The following is a 13,060-nucleotide window of genomic DNA, read 5'->3' as shown; positions in this document are numbered from 1 at the left end:
TCGGTGCGCCATATCACCCGTAATCCTGCAGGTCCCACAGGGAGATTTCTCAGCCCCTGATCGTTGACTAGGGATCACCATCTGGGTGAAGAAAACAGAGGCCTGGGCATTTTTCAAAGTGCACTTGTGATAGGAGGAAGGGCAGATCGCGATTCACTGATTAGCGTAGTAACCCTTGGAAGAAGATGATCAAATCAGGGTCAGTTTTAATGATCAAAACTGCGATGCTTTCAGTCACACTGCTAATTTTTCACAAGAAGCAATGTGAATTTCAAGGCACTGCTGCCGGTCTTTCTCACGTTTGGTCTTAGTTTCTGATCCAACACTAATGTCGGTACTGCTGGGTACTTTTATTAACTTTCCCTGTAAAAGAGACACTGGAACTGTGTTGTACTGGCTGTTGTACAGCTTTTGATTTTGCGTAAATTACCCAGCAACCCAGTATCAGAACTCAGCCTCTCCCTTGGAAATGGTTGCTGCCATCCAGAGCCTAAAATGGAAGCAAAGGGCAGGAGGTGGAGCTGCACACTAGGTGGTATGCCAGGACATTGCAGGGCATGCGCTCATAGCACACGCAGGGCCGATTTAGAGTTACCAGCTAACCTCACCACACGTCCAGAATCCAGAATCTCATGGCCCAAGTGCTGTGAGGCAGCTCTGCTCATCTTTTTTTAGTAGTTCGAGTAGGCAGCTGCGTCAGCATGCATAGGCTGCAAAGGAACAACTAATAGGTTTATTCCCTGCTGGAAAGAGAAGAAAGGAAACACCACATTTCGGCTGTGGAGTCTTCTTCGGGTGTTTTAGGCCGAGCCCGAAGAAGGCTCCACAGCCGAAACGTTGTTTTTTGCTTCTCCTCTTCTCAGCAGGGAATAATGTTTATCTGCCCTTAATTCCATATTTTAGTGGGAGCAATAACTTAAATTCCTCCGAATAAAATATTCTCCCTAAATAGTCTTTGCTAATATTCCTAATATATTCTCTGTATGCTTAATAATTATTGAAAATAATTAGATTTTAACACTAAATTGAAACATAATTACCTGGTCTGCACACTTGGTAGAGAAAAGATACAGTATTTCTCTTGGTAGAGAAATAATACGAGCCACAGTTCACAGGCTGCTTCACTCCCGAGTTACAAAGTTCCATTGTTCTGGTGTGATAGGTGTAATCATCGAAGAATGTATTAAAGTGGGCGTGCTGAAGAACAGACTATTAGACAAAACTGTAAAACCACCACATAACGGTAGTAAAACCTATTCGTCATAGTGATTTATATGCGTCTATTGGTATTTTATCCTTTTATTATTGCAAGATTTTACATGAAGTGACCTTTCAGACTTTTACACTTCACTTCAAAGTCTTCAGAGCCTGGCCTTTATATAAACACATGCAGGGTAACCCAGTGCTGCAGGAATATTTCAAAAAATAAATAGAAAACACAACAAGAGCTAATTCCCTTTGGAAAGCTAATGTCTATTCATTGTCCTACAGAATGAAGGTCAGGCACCAGATGTGCGAAAAGCTCGCAAATAAGTCTTGCAAACTAGTCTAGACTCTGCCCAGAGATCAGGCAGAAAGCAGCCCGAGGGTGTTCTGAAGGGAGGGTCCAGAGACACCGATAAGGCAGTAGTGACATCTGTTGGTTAAAGTAGGAACAGCAGCCCTTCCCTCTGGATTGTGCAGAGGCTGGGCTGGGGGAATTAAGATCACTGGCCATATACCAATTTCTTGTATTAGGAATTTGGCTTCTCATATACACCAACTTGCTCTCCATGAGACACACAGACAGGGAGAGAAGCTGGGGGTCAGAGCGCAGGGTCAGCCATTTATACAGCACCCCTGGAGCAGCTGGGGTTAAGGGCCTTGCTCAGGGGCCCAACGGAGTAGGATTCCTCCGCCGGCCGTGGGATTCAAACCAGCAACCTTCCAGCCACGGGCGCAGATCATGAGCCGCTGCCCCTCTAATTGCATCTCTCATAAACTGTTGCATTAGAATAAACAGTGAGCTGATAATTATGAATCTGTCCATCCGTTATCGGAGAGCCACAGCCTCTGAGGCTGGAAGGCGGACGTCTGCCCTGGATTGGCTGCCGGTCCATCACAGGGCACACATGCAGGGACAGTCTGCAGACAGCAGGTAACAGCAAACTGCACACAACCCCACCGAGTATCCCAGAGCAGCGAGGCAGCAGTGCGAATTGCTACACCCCCGTGCCACCCACCAGCGAGAATCATTTACATGGTTTTATTTAGCCCTGATAAATCTCTCCGTTGATGCAATCAATCCTTGTTATTCACAAAACCAAGAGTACATACGGTACATGATTCATAGCTTACAATGTACCGTAAAGGTTTTGTACATCTTAGCAGAATTGGAGCCACATTTCTGTGTGAATGCCAAGGAGTCACGGCTGTAGGGAACTCCAAGGTCACAGAGGCAATGTGGCTTGCCAATGAGTAAAACACATCTCGCAGTAGATTTTAAGAACCAGGAGACAGAAGATGAGTCTGAAGAAGAGTCTGGCCACTTACATGCAGCAATATAGCAGTCGAAAATGTTCAGTGCCTGGAAACCTATTGACAACAGCTCATGCGTTAGTAATAAAAAGTGGCAGCACTTCCCAATTAACCTACAAACAAGCAACAGTGGTAGTAATGGTTAATAAAATAGCAGTGGGGGTTGTCACACAGCAAGCAATGTATGGAGCATTAAAAATGAAGAAAGGAGTTGTTACTGGACATTTTTTAAAGCAAATATTTTAAATACTGTAGATGTCCTTTGTTGAGACTGTGTTGATCCAAACCACATGGTGGTGTGCACAGCAGATGTGTCAGATTGTGTTTTTGATGTGGAGAAATATGCATTTGATATAATAAACAAAAAAGCAAACAAGCAAACAAAAAACAGAGTAAACTCTGAGCAAGAACATTTCAGAAATCAAGAAGAAGAAAAAAAAGAGCAGCTGGAAAAGAGTAAATATAACCATCTTCCTTACACTACAAAAATAATAGACATCTTCTTTCAGCTGTCTGTGAATATGTTTTTGTTAGTTTGATTTCAGTTGATAAGAGTACAGTAGTTTTCATTTTCCCTGCTGTTTTAAATTTGGCAAATGAGGGAGTAAGGGTGGACGTTCTGCTAAGAGCATCTGTCTGCAGCATGAGGACAGTCTGCTACGCTGGGGGTTGCAGGTACTCAGACACACTGGCCTGCAGATGGTCAGTCCATTGCAACAGGGATGCCCAGCACTGAGCTTATACCCGGTCAACTTGACTTTTCCATACTAGAAAAGGAGTGGCTGCACATGATTGGAAGAGTTTGAGATCGGTTTGTTCGGGAAAGGCCATGGAAAGCTGTACACGATCAAATTCGATATTTACGATTCCAAGCTGGCGTTTAGAAAGGTGAGCAATAAGGATAATACAGAACCTGAAGCCTGGATTTTTGTGCTGTATACAATATCTGATAGACCCACTGGGAAGTCGTGACCAGGATCTGGTAGCTCTTTGGTACACTTCTGATCTTTAAAGCTAGAGTCTAAAATTAAGGTTTATAATTCTGAAAAGGCAGACAGAGAAGGCACGAAGCAGAGCGATGGGGAGATGAAATGGGCACAGAATCAAACAGAATCAATAGAAGAAGGAGGGTTATACTTCAAAAACACAGTGTAAGAGACTCAAATCTATTTAATCCCAAAAAACAAATAAATCTACATCAGTGAAAATATGACCTAAGTGGTTTAATGGAAAAATAAAGAAAAAAAAAACAGAAGGAAGAGAGGAGTTCCAAGGGAACATGAAAGGGATCTGTGTGTTTATGTAGATTCCTCCATGTCCTCATTAGGATGATGTGGGAAAACAAAAAACACACACAGTGCTTGAGAGCATAGTATAAAATGTGTGACATTTAAATCAAGAGAATTTATGTTTAAAATTAAAACACATTAGTAATGCCTCATTTAGACTATTATGTTTAGTCTTGATTACCTTATTAAAAAAGGGATATTGAAGCTTTAGGAAGAATTCCATGAAGATCGTAAAGAATGATTCTGGGTCTCAGCGGACTGCTACATATTGTCACAAAACCGGAAAAAGACTCATAACAGCTAAATCCCTCTAGTCTTGGTCAATAGAAATTGGGACGCGATTCTATTCAAGTATATCATTTATTTTGGTTTCAGCTGTTTAGATCTAATGAGGGTTCATCAATTTCACACCCTGTATGATATGAAGAATACAGGATCGCTGATGGAAAGGGTGAACAGGGAATGCTTCCTGAGGCAAAGGGTTATTGGTATCGGGCACTGGCTGCCCAGAGAAGATACTGAGGCCCAAGCTCTGGGCCCCTTCAGGACTGGGAAGAAACTTTAGATTCAACAGGTACTGAACCAGCAAGAAATGCTGCTCTGATTCACGGCCCTTTTCTGTTCTTGCTCTGCATGTTCTTTACCCCTCTGCCCCCTTACACTGCAAAACTATTGTGAAAAAATACTGATGAGGATGTCCGTCTGGCGGTGTGATATCAGTATCAATGTGAGTTTCTAAATGAGAAATTGAGCGTTTAGAATAGTTTATTTTTTTAACTCAGCAGTTCAGAGTACGTCTTGCACGCATCTGTCATTGTTTTCTGCTGACGGGAGATGAGTGTCTGGTCTGCATTGGTTCCCAGCAGCGGCTGTACAAACCTGCAACAGCCAAAACACATTTCACTCTCTGCAGAAGCTGCTCATGATGAAATCTATGGGGGAGAAATCCTAATAATATGTTCTTGTTTTTTCCATAAATATTTGCCAATTTTTGCCTCATGTTACTAGAAAACAATCACTAACGCAGTACTTATTGACATGAAATCAACCGTCTAAATGTACACTATACTGTATACACAGGCAATAAAACACATTTTTTACTTTTCATGCCCCCAATTTATGAAGAGCTACAGTATATGAATTCCCTTTCTCGTTAGGTTTAGGTTTTGTGAATAAAAACAATAAAGTTACCAGAAGCGTAGTTGTATACTGTAGCTATGCCTGATCTTTAAACTTAAGAGCAATCTTTTGGCTCTGGTTTGGGCTTCTTCTCCCAGAGAGCACAAAATAATATTGTGTGGGGTAGAAGGGTCTGAAAGGAAGCTTGTTGTTTCAAGGGAACATCTGGGACTGACAAGGGAAAGAACTGTTTCTTCTTTCTTAGATTATGTGGTTTCCTCCTAGCATTCTAATTTTCAAACTAAAACACTGCTTCATGGAGAAAACCAAAATGGTATTGACACAGCTCTTCATATTTCACAGTTCAAAGCACAACGCTGGAAAATTGTTACAGGCAATGTTTCTGTTTGATTTTGTGAAATTTAATGTATTGGACACAGCCTTAAAAAAAGAAAAAAAAACTCCTCTCTCAGCAATGGTCAAATACACTGGTAAACATAGTATGTTTTTCTTATCTAACAATGTTTTTGTTTTTTATCTAGCAAAGTGGATGTGTGTGGTTTTATTAGTATTGTATTCGTATTGGCAGATATGTTTTAGATGGAAATCTCCAGCAAGGTGGAGCCAGTGTGACTACAAAACTTTTTACACTCTGCTGGTGAGCTCAGTCCAGCTGGTCCATTCTTTACAGTAAAATAAGATACAATTGTCTCCAGCTCATTGACTGTTCTATTGTCCACAGGCTTTCATCCACAGGTAGGATCCTCAGGCCTTTACCATTAGTGTCTTTGCACGTATGGTCTCAGGCTCTGTGGTCTGTTTTACCACCACCTCTCCTCTGGCCCTCCCAGGACATCACGTCTGCTTGCATTCTTTCTTCCTTCTCTTCAAACTGATTCTTCTGCTCATGGCGATTTTCCAAACCCCTGCTGCGCCAGGCCTCGCTCTAGACAGGAGGCTCATCAAACTCATGGACAGCAAACACATTGTGCAGCAGAGACTTTATTCAACAAAATCTTTCGGTCACACTAGACAAAGACTTTAACTTGTACCAATGATGACCAAGAGCCCCCTTATGTACCAAACAGCCTAAATTAACCTCACATGAAAATGCGACAATTAGCCCACAAATTAAATTTTCAAACAGACAATACAACTCATGTTAACCTACAGTACACACACACAACAGAGTCGAATTCAAATTCTAAGAGCTTTATTGGCATGACCAATGAGTCACCATGTTGCCAAAGCAGATACAATTTACACCACAGTTGCAATGGATGGATACAAACATCCATTTGTACATGGATTTGTACACGCATCACATAAAGCATTACTGTGAGACAGGCTCACTGTCCATTCCTCAGGCTATGACAGATCACATACAGTACAGGGCTGCCCCTCTGCTGAGTTTCCTCCCCCAGTAGCATTGGAAGCTGTTCCGATCTGGGCAGGTGTGGGAATTCTGGGACTGGATTTGTTATTTGAGTGGACGGTGGCAGGTCAGGTGCTGCCGCTATCCTCACTACAGCTGGGCAGCCACACCTGCCTTCACTGGCTTCCTGTGACACACATGGATTCACCCTCCAGGTGTTTCTCCTCGCACCTACTCCCTTCTGTGCCCGTCCCTTCTGTGCATCTCAGAGTGGGTAGACTTCCTTAACTCCAGTTCAGCCAATCACCAGTCCCAGTGTCCTCCCCCAGTCCTGCTCTTCTGCGCTCATACAGTCAACTCCAAATGAGAAATCTGTGCAATGAACAGATCAGAACCGTGAAGAGGTCTCAGTCGTTATTATTGGAGTCTCTTCAAAGCCTTAGGCATTCTTTCAAATAGTATTGGATATTTCAAAATTCTCCCTTTCTGACGGTAATGTCAGCCTGTCACCAGCCCACTGTACAGTACATCTCGCAGCAGGGTGGGGACAGTAACCTAACCACCATCATTGTGTGGCAGATCTCAAAGAACCAAACCGTAACTCTGGTGTACAGTGAGATGAAATTCCTAATTACTTGTGGTGCTTGAGAACTGCATCTATAAAATAAGAATTAATAATGAACTGTATTCATACCGCGCTTTTTATCATAAAGCACCCCAAAGTGTATCGCCCATAGGAGGGCAATTACTTAATCTAGCACTGAAGTCTCACTGTGGTGCAGCGCTGTGCGGTGAATAGGATTCGACATGGAGAGCAGAGACATTTAGTACATCTTCCGAACTGCTACCCTGATGTAGAGGGAAATAGAGAACTGCCCATGAGCCCAGAAAGATGCCCATGAGCTACAGTAGTTAACAGAAAAATACAACACAAAGCATATAAAAATGAAAACCAAGTGCAGAAATATAAACAATAGAAAACGGGCTGCATGTCCCAGCATTTAATTTTTAATGACTGTGTTCTTTTAAATTCGCATTCCGAGGTTTATTGCTGTAATACGCCCCTACTGGCCCTACCAAGGCTGCTGATCACCACATCCTTGTCTGAAACCCAGCCTACCATCCCTTCCCACACTGAGCAACTGCAGAAGCCATCAGGATCGCGGGCCAGCTCTGGAGAAGAGACAGGTTAGTTGCTTGGCATCACATGGATCTGCGGGTGTCCCTCTTGTTACACACAGGCTTGCCAGCCTCACAGCGCCAACAGGAATCCTGACTGCAGACAGCTGGTGTCCAAGCCAAGATTCAGACTCCCTGTCTGCATATCTGGGGGCCCATCCTGCGCTCCCAGAGGAGTCTCCTTTTCCACGAGCCTGATAGAAGAACAGTACGGCAGCTGGTGCATTATAACGAGCAAGAACAGAGAGATGTGACTGTCGTTTCAAAGTGTAATCACTCATTTGGTGAATAATTGGTAATTTAATCACAAACAAATGTGATTAAAATTAAAAGTGATATTTACTGTGCATTTAAAATAAAGGTGAATAATGTTTAGATAATATTAACAATATAGACAACAACATGAGCTGCAAATGACATTTTATTGAAACCATTCCATTGGTATGTTTGATTTACAAGCTTCCTAAACCAGTTGCCTCTTTGATTTCAGGTGCACCTCAAGGCTAGAAGCATACCGTATGTACAGTACTTCATTTTATTCTTCTGACAGAAAAAAAAAAGATAAACAACAGAGGATCCAGCTCTGTACGAGCCACAGTGGGTTCACACGGCACACATTTCTGGGGAAATGGAAATGAGATCATGGCAGAGATTGGGCTCATGAAAGGAGCGGGACTCTCGGAGAGATGATGACAGAGGCGGCAGGTTCCACTCTGAAGTGTAAACACTGCCTTTCAAGTGCTTCCACACACGGAGACGGCGCTGCTCCGTCCCAGCCCGGCTCGGCCCCTCGCTGAGAGACAGGCGCACACCTGAAAGCAGGGACGAAATAAAGGCTGATTGTTTTTCAGTGGCCTGCGCCAGCACTAGAAACCCTACACTCCCTCTACTCCGCTAGTCCTCTTGTTTACACTGCGCCCCCAGAGCTCTGGCACGGCTGTGGCGCTGGGGCCAGGCGAGGACCTCTGGTGTGCGAGGTCACTGTTGTTTTCCTTCTCTAGCACGCGAAGCGAGAGAGCGGCACTGGTTTCTGTGGAGAAACTCCTCCCTCCCAGGAGCTGTGAGAACGGATCTCTTTTTCCATGCCGCTGGCAGCCGAGGAGCCAGGTAGGATTAAAGGGAGGTTTGGCAGGGAGAGTTTTTACAATTCTAAGGCTTTTCCAAGGCCGAAATTTAAGTTAATGTTTGTGTTCTTCCTTTACAGCATTTTCTTAAAATCTCTTCGATAGATGTGCAAAGTGAGAGGAAAACAAGGAGACAGTGATGGGTGAATGGAAGAGGTACACTACTAAATAAAAGGTAATTGAATTGTCAAAAGGTAATTTCATTATCTTTGTCCTCTGTCTCTCAAATAAACAACCAGTCCTTTCTCTGCCCTTCTTGAGAGCTGTCAGTTGCTGTCTTTGCAAAAGAAAGTTGATACCAAACAGAAGAGGGATATAATCATTAAACAAAAGTATATTTAAAGGCTGTGCACCACCAGAGCTCACTAAAGATCATATTGATATTAAACAAGCACTAGACAAGTAAAAGCCATAATTGCTAAAGCTCACTGTTAAACAAAAAAGAACTCGATTTTTGTATTCACAAAAAGAAATAAAAAATGTTCAAATGTTTATATTCCTTTAGTATTGTCCATTATTATCATTATTATCACTACAAAATCATAATTCGATTTTGGAGGATAAAAGAAAAATCTAATTGGAAGTCGATTCATTTTTCTTTTTTGTTGCTGGCCTCAAAACCAAGCAAAGCAAACAAAGCATTCACGAACTGAGACCCCAGGGCAGGGAGACTGATCAGGGCAGTGAAGCAACAATCCTCCTGAAATACAGTACAGAAAGGAAGAACCAGTAGGAAGCATTCACTAACATTTAATGCAAGCCATGACATTTCTTTTACTGACAATTTCATAATCTCAGCTTCACAAATTGAACAGGACTGAAGCTCCATCTATGAAACTGAGATGTTCCAAGGAAAAGGACCTGCACAGATCTGGAGTTCTGGAGGGGATTACTGGAGACAGCCAGTCCCACTCAACTGAAAAACCCTAGATGCTACCAGAGGTTTCTTTAGGCAACAGGAAAATGTGCTGAATCAATGAATTTCTTCAAGTTTTAAGTCACTACTCAAGACACAGGGATCACTTTCTGCTCTCACTAGAGTACAGTATGTCCAGACATTGAGTAAATTGCTCTAGTTATCTATAGAAATCAAGGAATACTCTTACACTGTTCTGTTATTGACCATAATGCCTGGATGTATTAATGACACTTTAAATTAGGTAATAATTACAAGAAATGATGTTACGAATCATTTTCTCTTTTGTCTTTCCCATTTTAAAAAAGTTGATGGAAACGAAAAATAAACTCTAAAGCTTCTATGGATTGTAAGAAGTGTATAAATACACTAGCAAATCCAACATGTCAAAAGGCATGAGGCATCACTGAAATACATCAGTCCTGACAGACTGGCTTATATACAATAAATTGTCTTTGGCATATATATGCCTCTCTGCTTTAACGACTATTAAATCGAACGCTCGAGTTGAAACCCATATGATGCTGGATTCCCCCCACTGTTGTTGAGGCTACACAGCGGAAACAAACTGAGCACTTGAAGATGGAAGGCATCTGGTTAAAGTCTACCTCAAATAAATTAGTATTTGCTCTCCTCCAGGGATTTTTCTTCATTATCTATCAATCAAAACGAGCCACTGAGCCCATTATCCTGTTCCTGTTCGTATTTTTCCTAACACACCTCACATCGCTCCATGAAATACTTGACTAGGGGTGTCCAGGCTGCACCCCTCCTGCGCACCTTCAGGCCGAAGGTGTGGTGAGAAAGGAGAACACGCTGAGACCTGTAAGCATCTGTAACCAGTGGAGAAGCCACTGTCGATGCCTTTTGTTCAGCAGAATACACTGTGCCCATACTGTAGCACACGGAGAACACTGGAAAAGCCTCATGTCTGCTACATATGGGCAGTAGATCATAAAAGAAAAATGTATTTGTTACGATTCTCCTGGATTATTTTGGAATATGATGTAATCAACACACACCTGTAGAAGCTCCACAGCTTAAACATTGTGTTTCTTTTCTTAATCTTTCAGAATGGAATGAACCTTTACCTGTTCCAAGGATCAGATATGGTATCAGGAAATGCAAAACAAATCATGTTTCCCTTTGTATCACAAACCCAGGAAGGTTTTATGTAACTGGGAGAACATTTGGACTGACATAAGCCACTATTGAGCCAGTGTAGCACACTAAAATAGTATTTTCTGTTAAAGGATCCCAAAAATTGAGCTGAGCCACTCTGAGTCCTGTTGTGCACATGCGCCTTTACATATGTGTGATGTTGATCCTTTGTAGATTTGAAACCTGTAACTGTATCTCACTTGCCACGCCTCTGTCAAGGGATGAAGCATTTCTTCAACAGAGGAAGCCAGTATTAATATTCAGCAGAACTACACAGAAAAATGCAAGAAGGTTAAGAGAGATACTGTATGTCAGCCATTGATTTCAAGGAGGGAGTGTTCAGATTTAAGGTTGCAGATCGTAGCTCTTGGGAGCTGGAGAGGGGTGCCCATGCAGTGGTATCACCTTGCAACCTGCCCAATGCAGCTTTGCTCCCCTTTCGGATTCCTAGAGTTCGTCACACATGGATTTCAAAGACATGAGCGTTTTATGGTTTGAACATACTACTACATTTTTTAATTTAAATTATGCATGTCCTGATCTGTAGAAGAAGAAAATGTTTTATCATTGAAGCTAGCTCGGTGTTTTGCTTGTCCCACAGCAAACCACGTGGTGTCACCCAGGCCAAGACTGCTCAACGGACAAGGCCACAGGCACCACCTACCACTGGTCTGTACACCGACAGGGGAGCAGTGGAAAGGATGTGGAAGTACTTTTAAACCTGGTAGAGGAGGGACTTCATCTTATACAAAGGGCTGTGGGATTCTAGACCAAGCTGTGTAGCAATGTTGTTGGAGCCTCCAACCCTGGTTTCTTTCAAGACAGGGAGGTGAAATACTTGAATCTGTAAATTTTAATCTACTTGTATACAGATTGCAATCAAAGAACACAATGCCTGAGAATCTCTTATTGAAATGCACTCTCTTTTATATAAAAAGTCTAAACTTTCAATCAAAAAATTTCATGAACTATTAAATGCAGGTGGGTGCAGGCTTTTCCTATCTTTCTTTGATAGCTAGCAGCTTCGCAAGCAATAAAATCCCAATAGAGTTTTTAATTGTGTGAATATTAAGAGCACTGTATAATTGCATGTGTAATCATTTTTTTTAGAAACTTGTATTTTGACATATAAGGGTAAATATAACACAATGAATGTGGGTGGGTGAATGTTATTTATTATTTATACAGTATATACCACATAAATGCAGCAGATCCAGAAATCTGAAATGGCTCCCTATTTAATATTGTTTTTTTTCCAGTGTCTTCATAATAAAAAAAAACGACACTGATACCCATCTTTTCAAAAACCTTGGTACTTTGTTTTCACTGGAAAAACTATAAATGAATTAAGGACTGAGAAAACAAGTTCTAAATGGTTTAATGGAGAAATTGTCATCGAAAGGAAGGGAGCGCTCTGGAAGCCCACGATGCAAAGATATACTCTTTGTCCATCGAACTACAGGCTCAGCTGAAAAACAATAACTAAACTGGCAAGAGAGAGACAGAAAATTACAACAAAGGCATAAAACTGCCTTTCAGTACTATAACAGTTTAGGAACTGTGAAACTGAAGTAAATGGTAACTGAAGCAAGCTGGAGAAATGCAAACACAACAAACATTCATAAAACAGTGAACCAGGATACTACAGACAATCCTTCTTTAAAAAAAGGATGACCTACAGTATAAAACTACTGTGCCAAGAAAAAGTTTGTATAATTATAGGAATTTCAATTTCTCACCATGATACCCTTTTTGAATCCAAACTGCTCTTTTCTCATGTAAACTGACAGTCTTTATATTTACCAGTTAAATGTTACTTGAGAGTTTCTTGCGACACAATAGGGTATTTAGTTCAAATGACTAAGTAAGAATTTGTGTATAGTATGTGAAATAAGTGAACCCTTAGTCTACTTAGCAAAAGTAAAGGGACAATTATAATCAGATGTTTAAATAATTGTATAGGACAGTCCATGTGATTGTTACTCACAGTAATTGTCGGAAACTTTGTGAGTCTGGTCGTTACCATACAGGGTAGTGGAAACACATCGCAGCATGATCATAAGAGATTTTGGAAGACTTCAGAGAAAGTAGTTGATCTTCATCACTCTGGAGAGAGTTACAAAACCATTTCCAAACATCTGGGGTCTCATCCATCCAGTTTCTGACAGACCACAGACTTTAAGACCATGGCGATTCTAACTAGAACTGGTGATCCTGCCAAGATCTCCCTAAGGGCAGCCCGGACAATCATCCAGGAAGTCAAAAGACTGCCAGAGTAACATCTAAGGAACGACAGGCCACTCTCAGTGCACACAATTGAGTTCTGGACCTGCGTGGCTTTCGCCAGCATTGATGGAGCCATGAATTTAGAGCTGTAACT

The 13,060-nt window shown here is 41.8% G+C and overlaps 1 long non-coding RNA gene across 1 annotated transcript; it reads left to right on the top strand.

Moving 5' to 3' along the window:
* Window positions 1-7,985: 7,985 nt before the first annotated feature.
* Window positions 7,986-11,909, top strand: LOC107078673 (uncharacterized). The gene is made up of 3 exons (XR_001479619.2): window positions 7,986-8,586; window positions 8,684-8,778; window positions 11,282-11,909. It is a non-coding gene; the product is annotated as an uncharacterized lncRNA (long non-coding RNA).
* The last annotated feature ends 1,151 nt before the right edge of the window (window positions 11,910-13,060 follow it).

This window comes from Lepisosteus oculatus, chromosome 10, assembly GCF_040954835.1.
Source record: "Lepisosteus oculatus isolate fLepOcu1 chromosome 10, fLepOcu1.hap2, whole genome shotgun sequence".
Classification (NCBI taxonomy): domain Eukaryota; kingdom Metazoa; phylum Chordata; class Actinopteri; order Semionotiformes; family Lepisosteidae; genus Lepisosteus; species Lepisosteus oculatus.
This window is presented reverse-complemented; position numbering and strand designations above follow the sequence as displayed.